Consider the following 21,329-nt stretch of genomic DNA (forward strand, 5'->3'; position numbering starts at 1 on the left):
ACCCATCTGAATGACCAGACCTAGTGTTAACAAGTACGTAGAGAAACTAGAACCTTCCTATGTTGCTGGTGGAAATGCAGAACAGCCTTTTAAACACTTCTCTGCTTTCCTTACTGTGAGAAAAATGTTAAAATGCGTGGCTAAATATATAGAACAAAAAGATTTAAGATAGAGCAGGTACATTTTAGACTCCTAGAAATCAGTGCATATCAGTTCATATGGATCATCTACTTTCTTTTTCCTACAGCTGTAGAGTACTTGTATACTGACTTTATTCTTTGTGTGGCACCTTGAGGAAGTTTCTCATTTTATTTTAGTTGACTTTGTCAGTCTTCTTTTATTGTTTGCTCCTTTTGTTGTCTTAAGAAATCCTGCCGATACTGAAGTCACATACTCTTCCATATTTCCTATAAAAGTATTGAAGTTTTGCTTTTCACATGTAAGTCCTTGATTAACCTAGTATTGATTTATATAAGGTAAGGATTAACTTACATTCTTCCACACGGACAACCAACTGGTTCAACACATTCACAAAAAAATACTGACCCTGAGGCGCCTGGGTGGCTCAGTCGGTTAAGTCTCCAACTCTTGGTTTTGGTTTCAGTTCAGGTCATGATCTCATGGGCCAGAAGATCCATGGGCCAGAAGATCTAGTCCTGCATGAGGCTCTCCAGCTCAGTGGGGAGTCAGCTTGAAAGATTCTCGCCCTCTGCCCCTCCCCTGACTCACCGGAGCACTCTTCTCCCTCTCACCCTCTCTCTAAAATAAATAAGTAAACCTAAAAAAAATACTGACCCTGATAAGAATCAAAGAAACGAAATTAAAATAGAAATGACTTTGCACAACTCAAATTAGCAAAGATTTTTCTAAATGATGATATTCATTACTTGAAAATGTCTTAATACAGTTGTTAAAAAAAAAAAATGCTTGGTTCTATGCAACTCTTAAAAAAATATTCATACTCTCTGACCCAATAATGCTGTTTTTAAAAACTCAAAGAAATAACATGAAACCAAAGCATAACAATGCCCCCTACATTATTACATATGATAAAAAATAGATTTTAAGAATCAGAAACATTCTAATTTCCAACAGACTGAGAATTGTAAACAAAATTCTAGCACATCTACACAATGGAACTTTAGGGAACCACTAAAATTGATATTTATACAGGGTTATAAATAACATGAGGGAAAAGTTCATATTGTTCATTTGTTAAGTGCAAAAACACAGGAAACAAAATCATATGTACAGTGTGGTCTCGATTATGTAGAAAGAATAGGGAGGCACACCAGACCAGAAAGAAATACAGCAGAACTGCCATCTGGACCACATAATGCTCTGTAAATACTGTTTTCAATACTTTATTTTCTAAATATTCTATAAATATGGAGTTTTTATAAGAAAAAGGTCTGTGAGTTTGTTTGTTCTTAAGTTACTTTTCTAAAGGGAATGGCTGAGTAAATCCGTCAAGTTAAAGCAAAATACAAGGCCTTTTCTTGGCTTTTGGTTTTACCACGACTGAACAAAAATATATATCAATAGATAAGGATATTGTATTTTTTTAATGAGAACCTATGCAGCCTTCTCTTTCTCTTCACCCCACCCAAAACAAGTTTTTGCCAATGTGACATTTAATTTTGATTTATGTATATACAGTCAGGTCTGACCTGAAATATTCAGTCTAAGTGAGTATTATATCAATATAGAGTTAATTAATACAGACTTAACATATAAATATTAACTCTAAAAGAATAAACTCACCAGCTTTTCAGTGATCCTCTTAACTCCTTACTCAGTTTACATTCCACACTCAATCATAATCATTCCCTAGCATGTACCCTCAATTCCCTTTCCCACTTTACTTTGGCAAAACGACAACACTGCTTCAATCCAACTCTGCCCACGCCATGCCTGCACCCTTACAGGAAAATGTGGCTGGAGAAACACGTAACCACTCTGCCTGGTCTCACTTAACGTCATGACCATGAACCTCTGCTGGAACCTTAATGCTGCCTGGAAATCAAACTACATTTCCCTGATCCATTCAGTCTCTCCCATTCCTTGTCAACCAACCCACATCTTTCTTCGCACCTGTAACACTTACTCCCCCCATCTTTAATCTCAGCGGATGGCCCAGCTTCCTATTTCACTGAGATAATTAGGACATGAGAAGAAAACTTCGGACAAAACCATCCTGTTACTTTACCGATCCACGCACCTCTCTAAAGGCCCTCCCATCCCAACAAGTTCCCCTCTGTACTGGATCGCTCCTAAAAACATCATTTCTCATATATACACACTTGTCTTTACCCTATCTTCCCCGCCAACTATGGTTCCATCTCTTTAATCCCCTTTGCAACAAAAACACCTTGGGAAAAACATACATACTGGAGGCCTACTAATCCTTTTCTCCCGTTTTCCCTCTACCCACACCAGAGACCTTCTCTATCCCATCAAACAGAAACTGCTCTGGTCAAGGTCACCAATGATGTCCCCATGCAGATCCAGCATCAATGCTCAGTTCTTACCTGAGATGCTCTGTCCACAGCACCTGACACAGCTGATCCGTCATTCTCAGACTACTGTGCCTCTGATCTCCTCACGCTGGATACCCCAGCACTCACGTTGGGTCACTCTTTCTGCATCTACACTCACGCCCCAGTGACTTCACTCACTCTCATGCCTGAAATAGCACTGATGTGTCCTCCACTCCCAAATCCACATCTTTAATTAGCCTAGTTTCAGTCAGCTCCCTTCTTGACACCGCCATTCACTGTCTTAGGGATATCTGAGACTACACGTGTTCAGAACTAAACTCTGGATCTTTCCCATCCCAGCCCCACACCTACTCTACTCGCAGCCTTTCCCACTTAGGTCTATGGTTACTCCATTCTTCTAACTGCTCAGATCAATACCTCCACAATCACCTGTGGTTCCCCTCTTTCTCTCACTTACCACATCCAGGGTCATGGCTCAACTACTTCCAAAGTACACACAGAATCCAATCACTTGCTGCCACCACTGCCCCACACACTGTGCTTGCTATCTCGGCCGCGTTACCTAGCTGCCTCCTAATCTGTCTCCCCGCTTTCTCCTCTGGCCCCTATGTTCTCTTCTCAACAGGAAGTGTGTTCGGGGAACTGGCACAAATGCTGACAGTGCCCTGAGTAATGAAGTCCTTTATCTCTGACCCAGGAGCCTCATGTCTTCTGGCAGCAACCAGGAAACTGCCAGGCTAAGGCGACAGCTTGAGCAGAGGGTGCGACCTCCTACCCCTTCCAGGTGACAACTACATGCAAATAAAAATAAATGGAAAATAGTCAATGTAATAGAATCATTTTGACTTCTTTTAGGGCCTTCAGATCTTACATAATAAGCTTTATTTTTAAAAAGTAGTGTGAGGGGCACCTGGGTGGCTCAGTCATTAAGCGTCTGCCTTCGGCTCAGGTCATGATCCCGGGGTCCTGGGATCGAGCCCCACATCGGGCTCCCTGCTCAGCGGGAAGCCTGCTTCTCCCTCTCCCACTCTCCCTGCTTGTGTTCCCTCTCTCGCTGTGTCTCTCTCTGTCAAATAAATAGATAAAATCTTTAAAAAAATAAATAAATAAAAAGTAATGTGACTATTTGCATGGTTACAAAGGTAGATAAAGAAATTTAAAGATAACCAAGTTAAGAAAAATGGACTTAAAGTTGCCAAGTAATTTAAAATTTAATGAATTAAGAATAAATTTAGGGGCACGGGAGTGGTTCAGCTGGTTAAACATCTGCCTTCGGCTCAGACCATGATCCAGGGTCCTGGGATCGAGTCCCGCATTGGGATCCCCACTCAGCGGAGAGCCTGCTTCTCCCTCTCCCCCCCCGCCCAAGCTCTCGCTCTCTCTAATAAATAAATAAAATCTTAAAAAAAAGAATAAATTTATAATTACAGCAAAAGCTCTAATAAATTTTCAACTGATTCTCTCCCACTCTGTAGGCTACTGACACAAAAATATAGGGTAGCACTAGTTTGCTGTGTGACACTGAGTGAATCTCTCCTTGGTGAGTCTGTTTCCCACATAAAATAAAGAGGCTGATCTCTACAGCATGTCCAATTCTAAAAGAATGTGATTCAGGGGAAATAAAAATATGTAGACTTAGAAATTTAACCTGCAGAGAACAAAATTTTACATGAGCATTTCTAAGCATCTTTTTAACTGTGTTCAATACATCTCTATTAAGTTAAATATGAAAATGTTCACAAATCCAATTATTTAAAATGTTAAGGGAGCTGGCTTAAATAAGAATTGATTAATGAAATAAACTCACTCCTCCTTAATTTTTTAATTCAGACTTTAACATTTAAAAATTTAAAAAGTAGATTTAGAAAGTAGAACACTTGGGGTGACTAGCTGGCTCAGTCGGTGGAGTATGCGACTCTTGATCTTAGGTCGTGAGCTCAAGCCCCACACTGGGTGTGGACATTACTTAAAAAATAAAATATTAAAAAAAAAGGGTAGCACACCTATATACCAGTACATCACTGTCTATGAGGTATATACATATTAAATGTTTAATGTATACATTTTCATACCTGTCTAGACACTTACCAATGTACTACACCAGCAAGTTCCCAGACTGTAAATTAGATATTTGGAACATACATGTTTTCTGACAAGGTCTAAACAAAACAAAACAAAAAACACAACAACCCCATCACCTTTTTCAGGAAGTTACTAGGAGAATGAGCTCCACTAAATCAAGGAAGTAAAGTAAGAAACAGAATATAGGTAACCTCAGTTAGGAAAGAGGAGAAATGAATCTCTAGGTTAGGGGCACCTGGGTGGCTCAGTCGTTAAGCGTCTGCCTTCAGCTCAGGTCGTGGTCCTAGGATTCTGGGATCGAGCCCCACGTCGGGCTCCCTGTTCGGCAGGAAGCCTGCTTCTCCCTCTCCCACTCCCCCTGCTTGTGTTCCCTCTCTCACTGTGCCTCTCTCTGTCAAATAAATAAAATCTTAAAAAAAAAAAAAAAAAAAAGGATCTCTAGGTTAATATTATAGCTCCTGCTGTTCCGCCTGTTTGAGATACCGTCCCTGCCGCTTATGGCTCTTCCCAAACACAGGTCACCCTCCAAGAGCCAGCTCAACTGTGACCTCCTCCATGAAGACACAAATCCAAATTCCCCACCTCCCAGGAGTAAATGAAAACATCCTGCATCCACAAGAAGAGCTGCACACATCAGACTCCATTCTAAAATCTGCTAGTACTGTGGTATGTGACTTTGGGCCGATTACTTAACCACCCTTAGTCTCACTTTCCCCATTATCTACCTAAGGATGAAGCTGGTCAATAATCAGAAGCTTCCTTCTAATTCTAAAATGCAGTAATTCTCCAAATGCACAAAACTACTAAAATCCTAAAATAATTCTATGTGTGTGACATGCTTACATATTCCAACAGTCTGTGACATTTGGTAATAATAATATTCCCTAAGTATATTTTTTTCACTTTTTCAAAAGCAGTTGTCAACAGATAAAAGTGACTATTATCATAGGGATGATATTTCCTTTAAAACCAAAATTAAGCTTTACTAAGAAGGATCTCATTACTATAAACACCAAAACAAAATTCACAAAAGGAAAATCATGCAAAGTAACAGTATACCAGTGAGAATTCATCTTACTTTACTGGCGTATTAACCCTGTTGCTTCAACCATCCAGTGCTACTGGGGTACTCAAAATAATACCTATCACTATAAGAACAACCATTAGCAGTTCCAAATAACAGGCTATCTAGAGCACGTGAATACACCTTTTCTAAATCGTTCTAAAGAATAACATCAAATTCTTAAAATTGTTTTTGATGAACATCTTTCCCATTGGGAGCCATATATTCCTCTGTTCTCTTAAAAGGGAAACCTTAAACATAAACGTGTATATCAAATATAATCTCATGTTGTCACTGAAGTGCTATATATAGACAGATGCCTCTTGAGACGACCAAATTTACCTGTTGAAAAACTTCAGGATGGCATCTTCAGGTTCACTGATGCTCAGATAATGGTTTGTGTCCCAGGCCTTCAGAGATGCGCCGTCTTCTCTTTCTTTCTTCTCTATTACTCAACAGTCTGCTCCCAAGGACAATGGGATAGCCACTGCTCCCCAAACATAGTCTCCAAGTGTGATGCCCTTTTAATAATTTTAAGAAAACACTTCAGTGTGATGGCTGTTAACAGTGATTAAAAATATATATATTACAACAGTATGAAAACAAGAACCTGGCGCTTTGCAGAAGGCCAAGTGCAGCACCTTTTTTGTTCTACATCTCCCACCAACTGACTGCAGTGACCCAGTGCCAAGCAACTCAATAGCTGCTCACATCTGTAACCCTCACAATCCTAGTAGCTGGCACCATTAATACTTCTGTGAGCTCCCACTGTCTTTCCTCTTTTATTTTCATTTTTCTTGTCCCTTTGATCTTACACCCTTTCCCCACACAGGGCTTCCTTAAGAAAAACCAACCCTTGGGGCGCCTGGGTGGCTCAGTTGGTTAAGTGTCTGCCTTCGGCTCAGGTCATGATCTCACAGTCCTGGGATGGAGCCCTGCATCGGGCTCCTTGCTCAGCAGGGAGCCTGCTTCTCCCTCTCCTTCTGCAGCTCCCCCGCTTGTGCTCTCTCACAACACTCTCTCTCAAATAAAATCTTAAAAAAAAAAGAAAGAAAAAGCAAGTCTTATATACATGTTACTGATTACCCAGAATGCTCTTTTTAACCAATCACAGTATATTTTAAACTGATATTTTTTAAAGATTTTATTTATTTATTTGACAGAGAGAGAGAGAGCGCACAAGAAGCGGGAGCAGCAGAGGGAGAAGCAGGCTCCCCTATGAGCAGGTTCAATCCCAGGACCCTGGGATCATGACCTGAGCTGAGGGCAGATGCTTAACCAACTGAGCCACCCAGATGCCCCTAAACTGATATTAATATTAGCATTTATTATATTCCAGGCACTGAATCCATACATTTATGTACATTTTCTTGTTTAATTTCCACAACAATGCTGAGAAAGGCACTATTACATTTTACAGATAAAGCAAGTAAGACAGAATTTATTTTAAAAACCTACCCTATAAAGTCACAGAGCTGAAATTCAAACCTAGATCCACATCCCTGTGAAAGACTGCCTTCATCATCAGCCAGTTAGCTATCTAGGCCTACTTGTCTGATTCCAAATGAGGTTTTTCCCTCCTGCTGAATTCCGCATCACATAACTGAGAACGCCAGGGCTTCCAGACAACGAAGGGTTTACCTTATCAAGCTATGTGAGCTAACATCAAGGGAAGTGTGCTTTGGAGTTGTTACTCTCCACACACTATAGATAACTACTCTTCCAGAAGTGATGAATGCCTGTGCATCTTCGTGACTGGACAGCTGGACACCTGAATGAGCTCAGACCCACATTCTGGCTCTACAGGTAAAGACAGTTCCTGGCGCACCTGCCTGGCTCAGTCAGTAGAGCAACTCTTGATCTTGCGGTCATGAGTTTGGGACCCATGTTGGGAGTAGAGCTGACTTAAAAAAAAAAACAAAAACAGCTCTCCCTGTGTAGGGTGACTTGGGCCCTGAAGTTACAAGAATGTTGGCCTTATTAGGGCTATGACTTACTCAGCTGAGCATATCAGCTCAGATGGGAATTTCTACCATCTACACAGCAAATCCTTGCCTTTAGTGTGTAGGTAACAATGTAAAAACTACAAGCACTTTCTGTACACCATGTCCCCATGGGATGTGTTAGGGAGACACAGAACCACAGACCACATTCTGCCCACGTGGGACTTGGAAGAGGAGAAAGACCAAAAGAATTAAACAAAATAGTTATACACTGCAGTAAACATTATGATGAAAACATACAAACTGATAAGATGGGGCTCCTGAAGGAGCTATAAGAGTAGTCAGGAAAGCCTTCCCTGATGCAGTGAACCTGGCATTAAGATCAGACAATGAACTAACTATAAGAACAACATTCTAGGCAAACAACTACATGTCAAAGGTGAGGAGGCCAGAAGCAGCCTGGAATGTGAGGGAATAGAAAGGCTAGAGGGTAACTTTGTGGTGAGGAAGACAGGGTTGCTCAAGATGAACGAAAGAACTGGGCAGAAATCTTGTAGCCCAGGGTGGAGAGTTTGGATTTTACTTTAAACAAAATATATATTCACAATAAGTCTGTCAGGTGGATTTATTAACCTCACTTGAGCCCCACAAAAGAAGTAAGACTCGGAGGGGATATAAAATGTGTTTAAGGGGCGCCTGGGTGGCTCAGTCGTTAAGCGTCTGCCTTTGGCTCAGGTCATGATCCCAGGGTCCTGGGATCGAGCCCCACATCGTGCTCCCTGCTCTGCGGGAAGCCTGCTTCTCCCTCTCCCACTCCCCCTGCTTGTGTTCCCTCTCTCACTGTCTCTCTCTCTGTCAAATAAATAAAATCTTAAAAAAAAAATGTGTTCAAGGTCACAAAGCTAGTAATGTATACTAAAGATGAAACACCTCCAAAAGGTCCTCAGTATGCAACATGAGAATTCAAATCTTAAACGACTTTATCTGAGTACATCCATTCTTGAAACATCAATGAGACCAACGGCCACCTAAAAATAATTGCCCCATTCAGTAAAATTTAATGTTTGTATGCATCATCACAGAAACTGAAGTCAGTTTAAAGTAAAATGTGCCCTTAATTCTAAAGCCTTCACTACATATTAGCTAAACCAACCTACTGTACAGAATGACAGATTAACCACAAAAACATTAATGACAGTTTCATTGTCAATACAATTTAAAACATGTCCCAATGCTGTTTCGTTTTTACTGTCTGAACTTACTCTTTCGATCAATCTAGTCATACAAGAAAGTTCCCCTTTTTATGACATAACACTAGTTTTTATAAATTTCTCCCTTGTAAAAGGAGTAATTTTACAGAAATACTCAGGCACCACAGATGTGCCATTTCCAAAACTGGAAAAAGATTAGGGATGAGGACCAAGAACTGAAATAATCTTCACTTCCCATAGAAGATGCAACAAACAAAATAGCAAACAGTGATATTAGCTTAGGTCATTTACTTACCTACCTACCGCTATTGAGTATTAAAATCAATGCACACACATCCACTAGTTATACTATATATAAATAACATGGGGTTATCTGACCTCATATTCAACATATTTGTGTATCAACCCATTCCACATGACCGCATATTTTTGAGAGAACAGTAATTGCCAAATTCAGAAATGGACCTACTTCCTTTTTTCAGACTATATTGTGACTCTTAAATAAGATCACACAATTACTTCTATGAGCAAAATAAAAGATACTTGCTTTTTTTTTTTTTTTAAGATTTTATTTATTTATTTGACACACAGAGAGAGAAAGAGTGAGAGAGCACAAGCAGGAGAAGCTGTAGGCAGAGGGGAGGGAGAAGCATGCTCCCCGCCGAGCAAGAAGCCCCATGCGGGGCTCAATCCCAGGACCCTGGGATCATGACCTGAGCCGAAGGCAGCCGCCCCACCTACTGACCCACCCAGGCGCCCCAAAGATACTTGCTATTAATAACACAGAAGTTTCCTGAAAACTGACCACAACGGAGAAAACTACCAGAGTTCTCTCTGTAGAGTGAAGTTACATAACAAGACATAAGCAGACACTTGCTTCTGTTCCCCAGAAAGAGGGCCGTTAAAACGAATAGTCAATCGGATGGCAAAATGGGTAGGAATCCAGTCAGCACAGCAGAGCTTTTCCTCCCAGGTCACGGCAGAGCCCGGGAAGGCTATGTCCCAGGTCAAGGTCACCCAAACCCCTTCTCCAGCACTCCCTGCAAGGTGCTGCGTTGGCAGGGTGCCACGTGACACCCGAGGGTGTGCCCCTGGGTTCTGGGGAGGCCGTTTAGGGCCGGCCCTACCTTCCCACTAAAAGCAGGGGAAGGGGCAGTGCCAGGTACCTCCCACCAACTTAGAAGGCATTTAAAGGTCATAATAAAGGGAAAAAGTATTTCAAAAGAGATGCTGAATTGAGACCTAAAAGGGGTAAAGGCTCATCCTTAACCAGATCCAACAGTGGAAAGCACTTGCCGAGCCCCAGAGAATAAGTCCTTCTGAGAATCGCTATCAAGTGGACGGCCCGTGAGCCAGCTGCCCCGCAGGCAAGGAGGAGACATCAGGGGAGGCTGGAGCCGAGGGGCTGAGGCGACACACTGTTCAGAGCAGAGACATTCTGAGTCGCCGCGTCCACGCAGATGGCACGGCGGTGAGGAAAACTGAGAAGGCACACGGGAGAAGAGAAAGATCTCGGGCTACGCTCCCCTGCTCGATCTGTGAAACTCGGTCAACAACACCACTGCTGTTTTTAAATAACGACGATTCTCCACAGCACTGAGTACCCCACTTAAAATTCATTCATTCAAATAAGCTAAGTGGATTTCGCGTTATTTGTTGGGTTTTTAAAAGTCCAGATGAATCTACGCCTCCCATGGTCGAGGACACCTCAGACACCTCGTCCTGACGTAGACGGCAGCTTACTTCGGTCTGACTGCACATGTATCTGTCTTGCAAGTGACAGAGGCCACTGGAAGCGCCCCGGGGACGCGTGGGATGCCCACTCAGCTTTACCGGGACCACGACGCCCTCCGCCTCAGCAGGGGCACGCTGCCCCATCCAGGCCCGGCGTCCAGTCAAGGAACAGACGCCCAACTGAAGTCAACACTACATATCTCTTACCGGAAGCCTGAGTTTTATCCCATATTCCCACCTGGCCCTGAATTCCAAAAAGTGGGGACGGGAACCCCAAATTTCACATTCCGACTAAACGTGAAGTTGGCATCCAGCCTGCTGCACACATTCCAAGTTTTGTGCCAGGACCTGCCACCGAGAAATGTCACTAGTTGTGCTACAAAATGAGCCACAATGGTGTCCCCGAAGTTGCCAAGTCCTGAAGCAAATTGAAGATGAAGGCCTGTCTCGGTTCCAGGGGCAGTTTAAAAGCCCGCAGCCCCCACATCCGCGTGAGTAAATCACATCCAGCGGCACCGTCACGCGCGGCACACACGGGGGGCCCGGCGCGACCTCCCGGCGGGCGGGGGGCGGCGGCGGCGGCGGCACCGACGCGGCCTGGGCCCTCCCGAGCCCGCCCGCCCTCCGGCCCCTGGACCGCAGCCCGAGCCCGAGCCCGAGGACCGGCCGACGGGGCCGGGCGGCGGGGTGCGAGCCGCGCAGGCCCCGCGCCGCCGCCCCAGGCCTCGCCGAGCCCCGGCCTCTCCCCGGCGGGGCTGCGGGCAACAAAGGCGGAGGCCCGGCCCGGCGCGCCGCGGACGGGGAGGCCGAGGGGTCGGGCCGGCGCTCGGCGGAAGCAGGCCTCGGCCCTCCCCGGCCCGGCTCCCCGCCCGGCCCGGCTTCCCGGACGCCGCTTCCCCGCCGGCCGGCCCCCGCCCGCGGACCCGCCGAGGCGGCCGGGGCCTCGCGCCGCCGGGACCCTCGGCTGCAGGCGCGCCGGGCGGCCTCCCCAGCCCAGCGCGCGCCGGGTCCGCCCCCGCCGCCCCGAGGGGAGAAGCAGCCCCCGCGGCCAGTTTCCCGGGTTACGGAGGAGAGGGAGCAGAAAGCAAAGCCCAGACCCAGCCCCCGACTCGGCTCCGCAGACGCTCACCCGGCGGCGGCCCGCTCTGCTTCCTCGCCCAGCGCCGGCGCGACTGCCGCGCTCGTCCCTCCTCTCCCGCAACTCCTCCTCCCGCCTCCTTCCTCCTCCTCCTCCTCCTCCTCCTCCTCCAGGAGGGGCGCGCCGCGGCGCCAGGGCCCGAGCGCGGAGCCGGAGCTGAGGAGCCGAGCGGGCCGCCCCGCGCCCTCTACTCGGCCCGCGGCGCAGGCGGGCGTCCCGGCGCGGGGGGCGGGCCGGGCGGGGGGCGTCCGGGGGTGGGGGGCGGGGACGCGCGCGTCAGGGGCGGGGGAGCCGGGGGGCGCCGAGGGCCCGGGGACGCCCGGGGACGCGAGGGGCGTCTGAGGGCCGGGGCGCGCTGGCTCTGAGCGTGCGGGAGTCGTGGGGTGGGGCTGGGGTGCTGTGGTCGGGAGGGGTGTTCGGCGGCTGGAGTCCGGGAGTCCCAGCCGCGGCCAGCCCGGCGTCCCACTAGCCCGTGCGGGCTGCTCCAGCCGCTCCTGCCGTGCGTTCTTCGGGCGGCTAGTGCAGAAAAGGGAATCTTCTTGGCCCTTGGGCGCCGGCCCTCCCTTTGCCCCCGCGGCAGGGTGGCGGCCTCCGTACGGTCGAGGTGCGCCCACCTGGAGCGGCGACCCGGGTCTGGGCTCCGCCGGGAGGGAGGGACCGAGGACAGTGGAGCACGCCGGCCGGAGCAGGGCCACGGAGGGAAGCCCTTCCCCACCCCTTCTCTGGCTTCATCGTCGAATTTGTTTCCTAGCGAAAACTTACTGCTTGTTTTAAGCCATCTACTTTTCCACTTAGGACTTTTAATGTTTTATACCATAGTTCACTATTGTTTGTGCCGCTGAATTTCACGGTAGTGTGATGTGAAAAGTTGAGTGTTGGTAATTTGACTCATTTCTTTGGAAATCGGCTGAATGCGCCACTAACCTATAGCAATAACAGTAAATTTTAGTCATTGAGAAGCCACAGTAAAAAAATTCAGTTATCTTTGATGAAAACCTATTAAAGATAGGTGTCATTAAAAGAAGTATTGTTGACTTTAAAAGCTGTGTTTCTTTTTTTTTTTTTTTAAGATTTTATTTATTTATTTGACAGAGAGAGACACAGAGAGAGAGGGAACACAAGCAGGGGGAGCGGGAGAGGGAGAAGCAGGCTTCCCGCAGAGCAGGGAGCCCGATGCGGGGCTCGATCCCAGGACCCTGGGATCATGACCTGAGCCGAAGGCAGACGCTTGACGACTGAGCCACCCAGGCACCCCAGAAGTTGTGTTTCTTTAACAGGACCTTTTATTTTTTATTTTTATTTTTTTTAAAAGATTTTATTTATTTATTTGACAGAGAGAGACACAGCGAGAGAGGGAACACAAGCCAGGGAAGTGGGAGAGGGAGAAGCAGGCTTCCCGCGGAGCAGGGAGCCCGATGCGGGGCTCGATCCCAGGACCCTGGGATCATGACCTGAGCCGAAGGCAGACGCTTAAGGACTGAGCCACCCAGGCGCCCCATAACAGGACCTTTTAAAAAAGAAACATAAGGCTAGGGAAAAGTCTTAATGTTCAAGTGTGAATTTGTATCTGAATTAGATCTCAATAAAGCTGTTACTTAATTTATCGTAATTACTATGAATGTCTAATTACAATATTCATCTAAACAAAATCTAGATTAATAATTTAAAAATTGGATTATCAGGTGATTCGATTGGTTTTTATGACTGAATAGTATATATAAGGCTGATGTCATTTGTTGTGTGTGATTCACCAGACCTGGTGTTCTCTTCAGTTCTTACCTGTATTTATGAATAAAGCTGTACTGTTACTGTTTTCCTGATGCAAATGCAACTCAATTCTCAAATATCTAATTGCAGTGAATGTAAACTAAATAGAATGGTCAGAGAGGTTAACAGTAATAACAAATAATAAGCAAACTTTTCAACCCCACCCCCTCTATTTTAAGCCCCCTGGGAAAGTGGATGAGCGGTCTGGGGTAGTGATCTGTCATCTGATCTAAAGAAAACGGTAGCAGTGGGCCTTGCGGCGGGCCTGGTGAGCACTGAGCCAGCAATGTACTGACTTCTCCAGCAGATAGGCTCAAACCCTGGGCTTCTGAGTCTGTCAGAGCTGGTCAGCATCTTGGCTTTGATAGTTCATATAGTTGTGTGACCTTAACCAAGGTTTTCAGTTGTAATTTCAGTTTCTACTTGTAAAGAAGCAAGGTGGGGATGGGGGGAGTGGGTTTTGATGTGAACTATGTCAGATAGCTGTGAAGATTACATGAAATAATGCAAAAAAAACCGCTTAATTTGATGCCTGGTCCAGAAGGATTATCATTACTAAGGTAATGTATATTTTATGAGCCAGGCATTGCATTAAGTGCTTTTGAATGTATTACCTCCTTTAATTTTAACAAGTTATCTGTAAGTTCAGTATTATCATTTCCACATTACAGATGAGGAAACTGAGCCTTCTTGTGTATAAGTAGGAAATAACTTTCGCACAGCTACTACGGGGCGGAGCTGAAATTCAGACTTAGGTCTCTCTGACTCCAGAAAAATTCAGACTTAGGTCTCTCTGACTCCAGAATATGAGTTCTTAACCGTTAGATTAAAATAATATCAGTAATGCAGCAACAACTTTAGTGTAGTTACTAGTGGCTAAATACACTATTAAAATCTCCATGCTTCTTGGCCGTAGACGCGTGTTCTCATCCAAGCCTTCCTCTATCTGCAACTCAATCTCCCTTTGGGGGAAATCTTATCTTTGCTTATACTCAGCACAGCTGAGAGGCATGCCCAGGGCTAAGACTTCTGATTAGACTCTTGCCCAGGATTCTAACCCTGGATCAAGAGATGCAAACAAGGAGGGGGGATGGGAGGGGAAGGGGCTGGGATCCACCCTAGTAGGGTCCCTGGACCAGATTGTTCCTGGTGCCAGCCCCTGATAGCCTTCTAATAAACTCCCATTTTGCTCCTGCTAACCAATTTCTGTTTTCTGCAACCAAAAATGCTATCTGATAGATATACGTACTTGCTAAAAGATGATAATGACAAAGGGTCCTATTGAAACTCTCCTGTTCAGGGAGCATAGTTCCACCTTTTCCTCCTGAAGTCATAGCTTCTAGAGCCAGAAGGACCTTTCTTGGTCAACATCAATATCCTCATTTTATGGAGGAGGAAACAGACTCAGAGATCATACGACTTGTCCAAGATGACAAAGTTAAAAGCAGCTGAGTCATGACTTGAACTGCCATCTCCAGATTTACAGTCTGGTTTGATTTCTAGCATTAAATAAATGTCTTACCTTCCTCCAGAAGGGGAAAAAAAGGAGCCCAGACTTGAGAAAATTGGGTGGAAGCAGGATGGGATGCAGTAGCAGCCTTCCACCCTCTGGGCCCCTGGGAAAAGCTGCCCAAGTGAGCAAAATTCCACACCCTTAATCTTCCTTTCTCTTTCCCATTGTCCTTCTGCTGCCTCCCGCCTTCCTGTCTTTGAGGATCCTGAGCTATCCCCCACTCGTTCAGGTTCCTTGTTTGGTACATATACTGTGTTGAAGAGTGTCCTCCAAAGATTCATGTCCTTCCCAGAACCTCAGAATGTGACTTGGTTTGGAAGTGGCATCTGTGCGGATATAGTTGAGTTGGTATGAGGTCCTACTGGAGAGGGATGAGGCCCTTGTCCAACATAATCGGTGTCTTTATGAGAGAAGAGACACAGAGGCAGATACGTAGGGGAGGGCAAGGTAAAGACACACAGGGAGAATGCTAGGAAGGCAGAGATTGCGGTGATACAACCAAGGAAGCTACGGAATTCCAAGGATAACTGGCAGCCAGCAGAAGCTAGGAAGAGGCCAGAGAAGATCCTCCTCTAGAGCCTTCAGAGCCAGCATGGCCCTACCAACACCTTGATGTTATACTTCAAGCTCTCAGAATCATGAAAGAATATATGTCTGTTGTGTTAAGCACCCAGTTTGTGGTACTTTGGGGTGGTACATGGGGAATGAATCCAGGACTCCTAGGCCCACCTGCCCCATGTGGCTGTTTTCTGGAAGTCTCCTCCCAATTCAAGCTTCTCTTTGTAGAGTCTCCCAGTTACCAGTGTGACCATAGGTCCCAGTTTGCCCAGACTAGTACCACGTTATAACTGTTGTTTTGGCACAAATGTTCACAGTGCCACTTGTCATCTCAAAATTGTTTCAGCTCAGATAATAAATTCCTTGTTCACCCTGACTTCCTCCTAAGGTGTAAAATAGTGACTCAGTTACCCAACATCAAAGCTCCTTCAGAATTGGACCCAACCTACCTCTCCAGCCTCATGATCCACTTCTTTATATCACACTTTGCTGGGTCACACTGGTCAACTCCGTCTCCAGATAGGTCCAGCCCTGGGCCTTAACTCATGCTCTTCTCTGCCAAGAATGTTCTTCCATTTCACCTGCCCCTACCTTCTGATTATTTCTGTTTATTGAAGATCTTACTCATCATCAGTCAAGGTTCAGATCTGCCCAGTCAGAAGTGACGTCATCCTATTTAGAAACCCCGCCTTGGGTTCAACCTCTGTTAGAGCACTTCCCCCTAAATTGCAACAATTCTCTCTCCTCTTTGAATGCTGATGCTTTGTCTTTTTTTTTTTTTTTTTCAGATTTTATTTATTCATTTGACAGAGAGAGAGAGCACAAGCAGGGGGGAGTGGCAGGCAGAGGGAGAGGGAGAAGCAGGCTCCCTGCTGAGCAGGGCGCCTGATGCGGGGCTCAATTCCAAGACCCTGGGATCATAATCTGAACTAAAGTCAGATGCTTAACAGACTGAGCCGCCCAGGCACCCCTTGTCTTTTTTTTTTTTTTTTTAAGATTTTATTTATTTATTTGAGAGAGAGAGAACATGAGCTGGGGGAGCAGCCTAGGGAGAGGGAGAAGCAGGCTCTCCACTGAGCAGGGCACCTGATGAGGGGCTCCATCCCAGGACCTGGGGATCATGACCTGAGCCAAGGCAGACACTTAACTGACTAAGCCACCCAGGAGCCCCCAAAGATGCTTTGTCTTATTCATCATTGTATTACGCTACTAGTTAGTGCCTTGAGTAAAGATTTTTCACACAATAGAGACTCAAGAAATGTTTGATAAGTAAATATGAATATTCCATTCCTCTCTCCATCTATTTGAGAATAGCCCAGTGATAAATGGGCCTTCAAAACCCTTCTAAAGATCCACTTCAAGATATAGGGTAGCTGGTTTGTCCTTTGGGAAGTGACAAATACCTGCTTTCTGGGAAAATGTCTGTGCTATTTTAATCAGCAGCTAGATTCTGCTAGCTGCAAATGGGCTGAAGTCAAAGGAATGATGCCTACCTCCCAGAACAATGAGCTCTGAGGATTTTTAAGACCTGGCAGAAGGTATGTGGGTACCTGTTGAGTCAGAAATGCAGCACTGCAACAAAACACTGTTCTTATATAATGAGTCCACAGCACATCAGGCTTAGCTTCACATGATTCTCTATTTCAGATCAAAGACTCCTATTTGTAGACAATTTAAAGAAATACCTCACTCTTTCCTCCCTCTCCACTTCCAGGATCCAGGGTCCCTCTGACTGCTTAGGAATCTTTCACTGTGTAAGGTAATCCTGTTGATTTAGTGCGAAAAAATTTAGCAAATACCCATTATTATGAGGAGTTGATGGCATGAATTTGCCTCTCCTAGAAATTCAGGAGGTATGTCCAATACAGAGAATCACCCTGTATACACCTCTGCCCCCATTAAGCCAACAATGGAAGAATGTACTAGAATTCTTCCCTACAGTAGGCAGAGAGCCAGAACTCCTATGGCCTGCTCAGGGTAGTCTGGAACTGCCATCACTCCTTGGGTGACACGCTAGCTGTGCAGAATCCCATCTCTTAGAGAATCCCCTTTCTATGGCAAGACAAAGTGAGTTGTTGGCTCACTGGATTCAAAAGCTAGGGCCAACATTTCCAGAAAAATAAACTTCTACATATGTTTGTGATTCTAAAGCATTAGAAATTCCTGGCAAACCATAAAAAAGAAAAAAAATACTGTGCCTCCTATCACATTGACTAATATTCTATATTAGAACTTCGTTCCTTTAGATTTGGAGTTATTAAAGTACAAATACCTTTATAGAAGCAATAGCACTTTTAGGTGTCATTACCCGGTGATCTATATATTACTATCATATTGTTATTTGATTATTGCATCATTTTTAACTTTTTATATCTAGGTGTTCCCCAATTTACCCATGCAATTCCATTCTAAGCTTATTTGTAATTTATAAATTCAATTTACAATTCAGTGTTTCTAAGGAAAAATGCGACGTTATAAATGGTCATTAGATTCCCAGATTATCTCCTCTACCCAACAAAAAAGCTTTTAATACAATTTAATTATATAACTAGAATGAATTTTAATCTTCCTAGTGCTCCAATATGCTATATGTCATGTGAAAGCTATCCCAGTCTGTTAGTGGTAGGCTCCTGAGGAATGAGTAGAAACTGGGAAACACATCAGGACTCAGCCCTCAGGAGGAAGGGCTTTGGAGGACCCACATGATACCAGAGCCTTGGATAAGTGAAATGCCTAGACTCAGGGCTGGCGTCCAATCTAAGCAGGGAAACTAAAGTAGGGGTCCGAGAAAAGTCGAAATTGAAAAGAAAATTTCCCCAGTATAAGTACTGTGTTAGGTACTGGGAATGTGTTAGGTACTGGGAGCCCCCAGTATAAGTACTGTGTTAGGTACTGGGAATGTGTTAGGTACTGGGAGCCCCCAGTATAAGTACTGTGTTAGGTACTGGGAATGTGTTAGGTACTGGGAGCCCCCAGTATAAGTACTGTGTTAGGTACTGGGAATGTGTTAGGTACTGGGAGCCCCCAGTATAAGTACTGTGTTAGGTACTGGCGTGGGTTGAATTATATTCCCCAGAAGATATGCTGAAGTCCTAACCCTGTGAATGTGACTGAATGCTGAAGTCCTAACCTGTGAATGTGACTTTATTTGGAAATGGGGTCTTTGCCGATGTAATCAATTTAAAATGCGATCATACTGGATTCGGGTGGGCCCTATTCCACTGACAGATTCTTGCATGAGGGAAATCAGGGTATAAACACACACTCTCATTCAAGAAGGCAGAGACCCAATCATGGAGACTGGTGAGCTGCGTGGAGCAAGATGGCAGCTTCCACTCATTCAATATCCAACAAGTATTTGTTGAACATCTATGTCCCAGGACATGTACTATGTTCCAGTTGTAGCTCTCGGTACAGGGGATATTTCAGCAAACATTAATTGAGCATCCACTGTATTCTAGGCATAGTTCTTGGTGTGGTGGATAAGGAATAAGGAGTTAAAAGTGCCCTTAAATGGTTTAATTTAGTGGGAATGGGGGAAGAGAGGGGAAGGAAGAGTTGACACTAAATAACTAAGCAAATGAACAGAAAATTCTAGATTACAAATGTGCTACAAAGGAAATAAAATGGGTGATGGGGTGGATAGTAACTGGGGGAGGGTTGGATGCACTTGTATAAGAGTCAATCCAGGGGGGCGCCTGGGTGGCTCAGTTGGTTAAGCGGCTTCGGCTCAGGTCATGATCTCAGGATCCTGGGATCGAGCCCCATATTGGGCTCCCTGCTCAGCGGGAAGCCTGCTTCTCCCTTTCCCACTCCCCCTGCTTGTGTTCCCTCTCTCACTGTCTCTCTCTGTCAAATAAATAAAATCTTTAAAAAAAAAAAAGAGAGAGAGAGTCAATCCAGGAGGGCCGCTCTGAGGAAGTCATCCTTGCTCTGAAACTTGAAGGATGAGGATGAGAAAAAATGTGAAGGTCTAGGCAGGGAAGCCTTCTGGGAAAATCTCCAAGGTGTGACAGGATTTGGCATATTTGAGGAAGAAAGAAGACTGGTGTGGCTAGAACAGGGTAATGGGTAGGTAGAAGACGAAGGTGGAATGGGGGGGGTGCAAATCATTTCAGCCCTATAGGTAGGGAGCTTTAGTTTTATTCTAAGAGTGATAGGAAGTAACAAGGGGATTTAGTCAGGGTTTGGTGCAAACTGTCTCGTTGCTGCATGGAGAACGGATTTTCTCTGGACAAGGTGAGAAGCAAGAAGAGTAGGAGTCCAGGTGAAGGGTGACGGCAGTTTGGACTGGAGTGGAGGTCATGGAAGTAAATGGAATTGATGTGATCGGCCTTAGGAGTTTAACAGAGAGTACAACTAAGTTAAGAGCAAGATGAAGGAGTTTTGGTGATTATAAAACACATCCAGAAACTCTTTGACCCTGTCCTCCCTTGAATTCGGGCTAATATGACGCCCTTTAAACAAATAAAGAAATTTATTTAATATATAGTTTATGCAACATGGGGGTCTTCATAAGGAAATGAAGATGTGATGAATTGCTGAAACCTGAGTGTTTTCTTTTTTTTTTTTAATTTATTTATTAGAGAGCAAGCGAGAGAGAAACAGCATGAGAGGGGAGAGGGTCAGAGGGAGAAGCAGGCTCCCTGCTGAGCAGGGAGCCCGATGTGGGACTCGATCCCGGGACTCCGGGATCATGACCCGAGCCGAAGGCAGTCGCTTAACCAACTGAGCCACCCAGGCGCCCCAAACCTGAGTGTTTTCATACTGATTATGAGGGATAGTGAAAAGTCATGGCAAGATACCAGAGGACGAAGAGTTTGAGTGTAGCCAACTGGAGGAAACTTAGCAAGGTGTTCAGACTCCTCTCAGTGTCCCTTTATCTTTGGAGATAACAAGGGAGGACACCTCTCACCTGCTTCACATGTAGGTCAGAAAGTCTTTCCTGTGTTTTATGACCTGCTTTGGGCAAAGCTCAGAAACTCCTTCCTGCACATGCCTTTTCTCAAATTCCTTCAGCTTCAAATATTCAGTATGTCAAGGTGCCATATTTTGGGGTAGGATGTCCTGAACCCCATCAATAAAAACCTAATTCCTTACCAGAACTTTTGTGTTTCCGCTATTTCTTAAAAGGATATAAGCCCAAAGGGTAAAAGAAGAAAAACTTCTCTTCTGACCTCTTAAATTATAATCCTGCAAATTAAACTGACAGAAGACAGAATAACAGGCAAAAAGGCATAATTTTTTTTTTTTTAATTGATGTTAATATCTTTAAGGGTATAGGAGCTTTGTGGAAAAGAAGTAGAAACTCAGGGGCACCTGGGTGGCTCAGTTGGTTAAGCAGCCAACTGTTGATTTCCTCTCAGGTCATGATGTCAGGGTCTTGAGATGGAGCCCTGTGTTGGGCTCTGTGCTGGGCATGGAGCAGGCTTGGGGTCCTCCCTATCTCTCCTCTCCTTCTTCCCCTCCTCCTTCCTCCCCACTCAAGTGCGCCTGTGCTCTCTCTCTCTCTCTCTCAAAAAAAAGTAAAAACCCAAAGAAGCATTTAGAGTTGGGCTATAAATATATAATTTTAAGAAAGGGCAATAAATTGTAGAGAAGTAACTAGGCAGGGACTGGGTTCGAGGGCAATAAATTGTGGGAAGGGGACTAGGAAATGCACGGTAATTGAGAGTAAGGTTTGTTACACAGACTCACTCTCCTATCCTCTCATCTCAGTGCCTCTCTGATCCTCCTGGGAGGAACAGCCTACAAATGGAAATGTGTATCACCTTCACAGAGGGAACATGTGCCCTGCTTTGAGGCAGAAAGGAGGAGGG

General features: G+C 45.1%; 1 protein-coding gene and 1 long non-coding RNA gene across 12 annotated transcripts in view; both read right to left on the minus strand.

The window, feature by feature from the left end:
- SOCS6 (suppressor of cytokine signaling 6) overlaps nt 1-11,892 on the minus strand; it is a 156,728-nt gene extending 144,836 nt beyond the window's left edge. For 7 of the 11 annotated variants that reach the window (XR_013443255.1, XR_013443250.1, XR_013443253.1 and 4 more), the window contains exons 1-3: nt 11,664-11,892; nt 5,989-6,167; nt 271-3,292 (exon numbers count right to left, since the gene is read on the minus strand). The gene's annotated coding sequence lies outside the window, so the exon portion shown is untranslated. The remainder of the gene's footprint in view (nt 1-270; nt 3,293-5,988; nt 6,168-11,663) is intronic. The other 4 variants (XM_036099397.2, XM_078060176.1, XM_078060177.1 and 1 more) reach the window with 2 other exon arrangements.
- An 842-nt stretch (nt 11,893-12,734) lies between these two features.
- The window catches only part of LOC118540289 (uncharacterized), a 55,896-nt gene continuing 47,301 nt past the window's right edge, over nt 12,735-21,329 (minus strand). The window contains exon 5 of the long non-coding RNA XR_013443260.1: nt 12,735-12,952. This is a non-coding gene — a long non-coding RNA (uncharacterized LOC118540289). The remainder of the gene's footprint in view (nt 12,953-21,329) is intronic.

Source organism: Halichoerus grypus, chromosome 13 (genome assembly GCF_964656455.1).
Source record: "Halichoerus grypus chromosome 13, mHalGry1.hap1.1, whole genome shotgun sequence".
NCBI lineage: Eukaryota > Metazoa > Chordata > Mammalia > Carnivora > Phocidae > Halichoerus > Halichoerus grypus.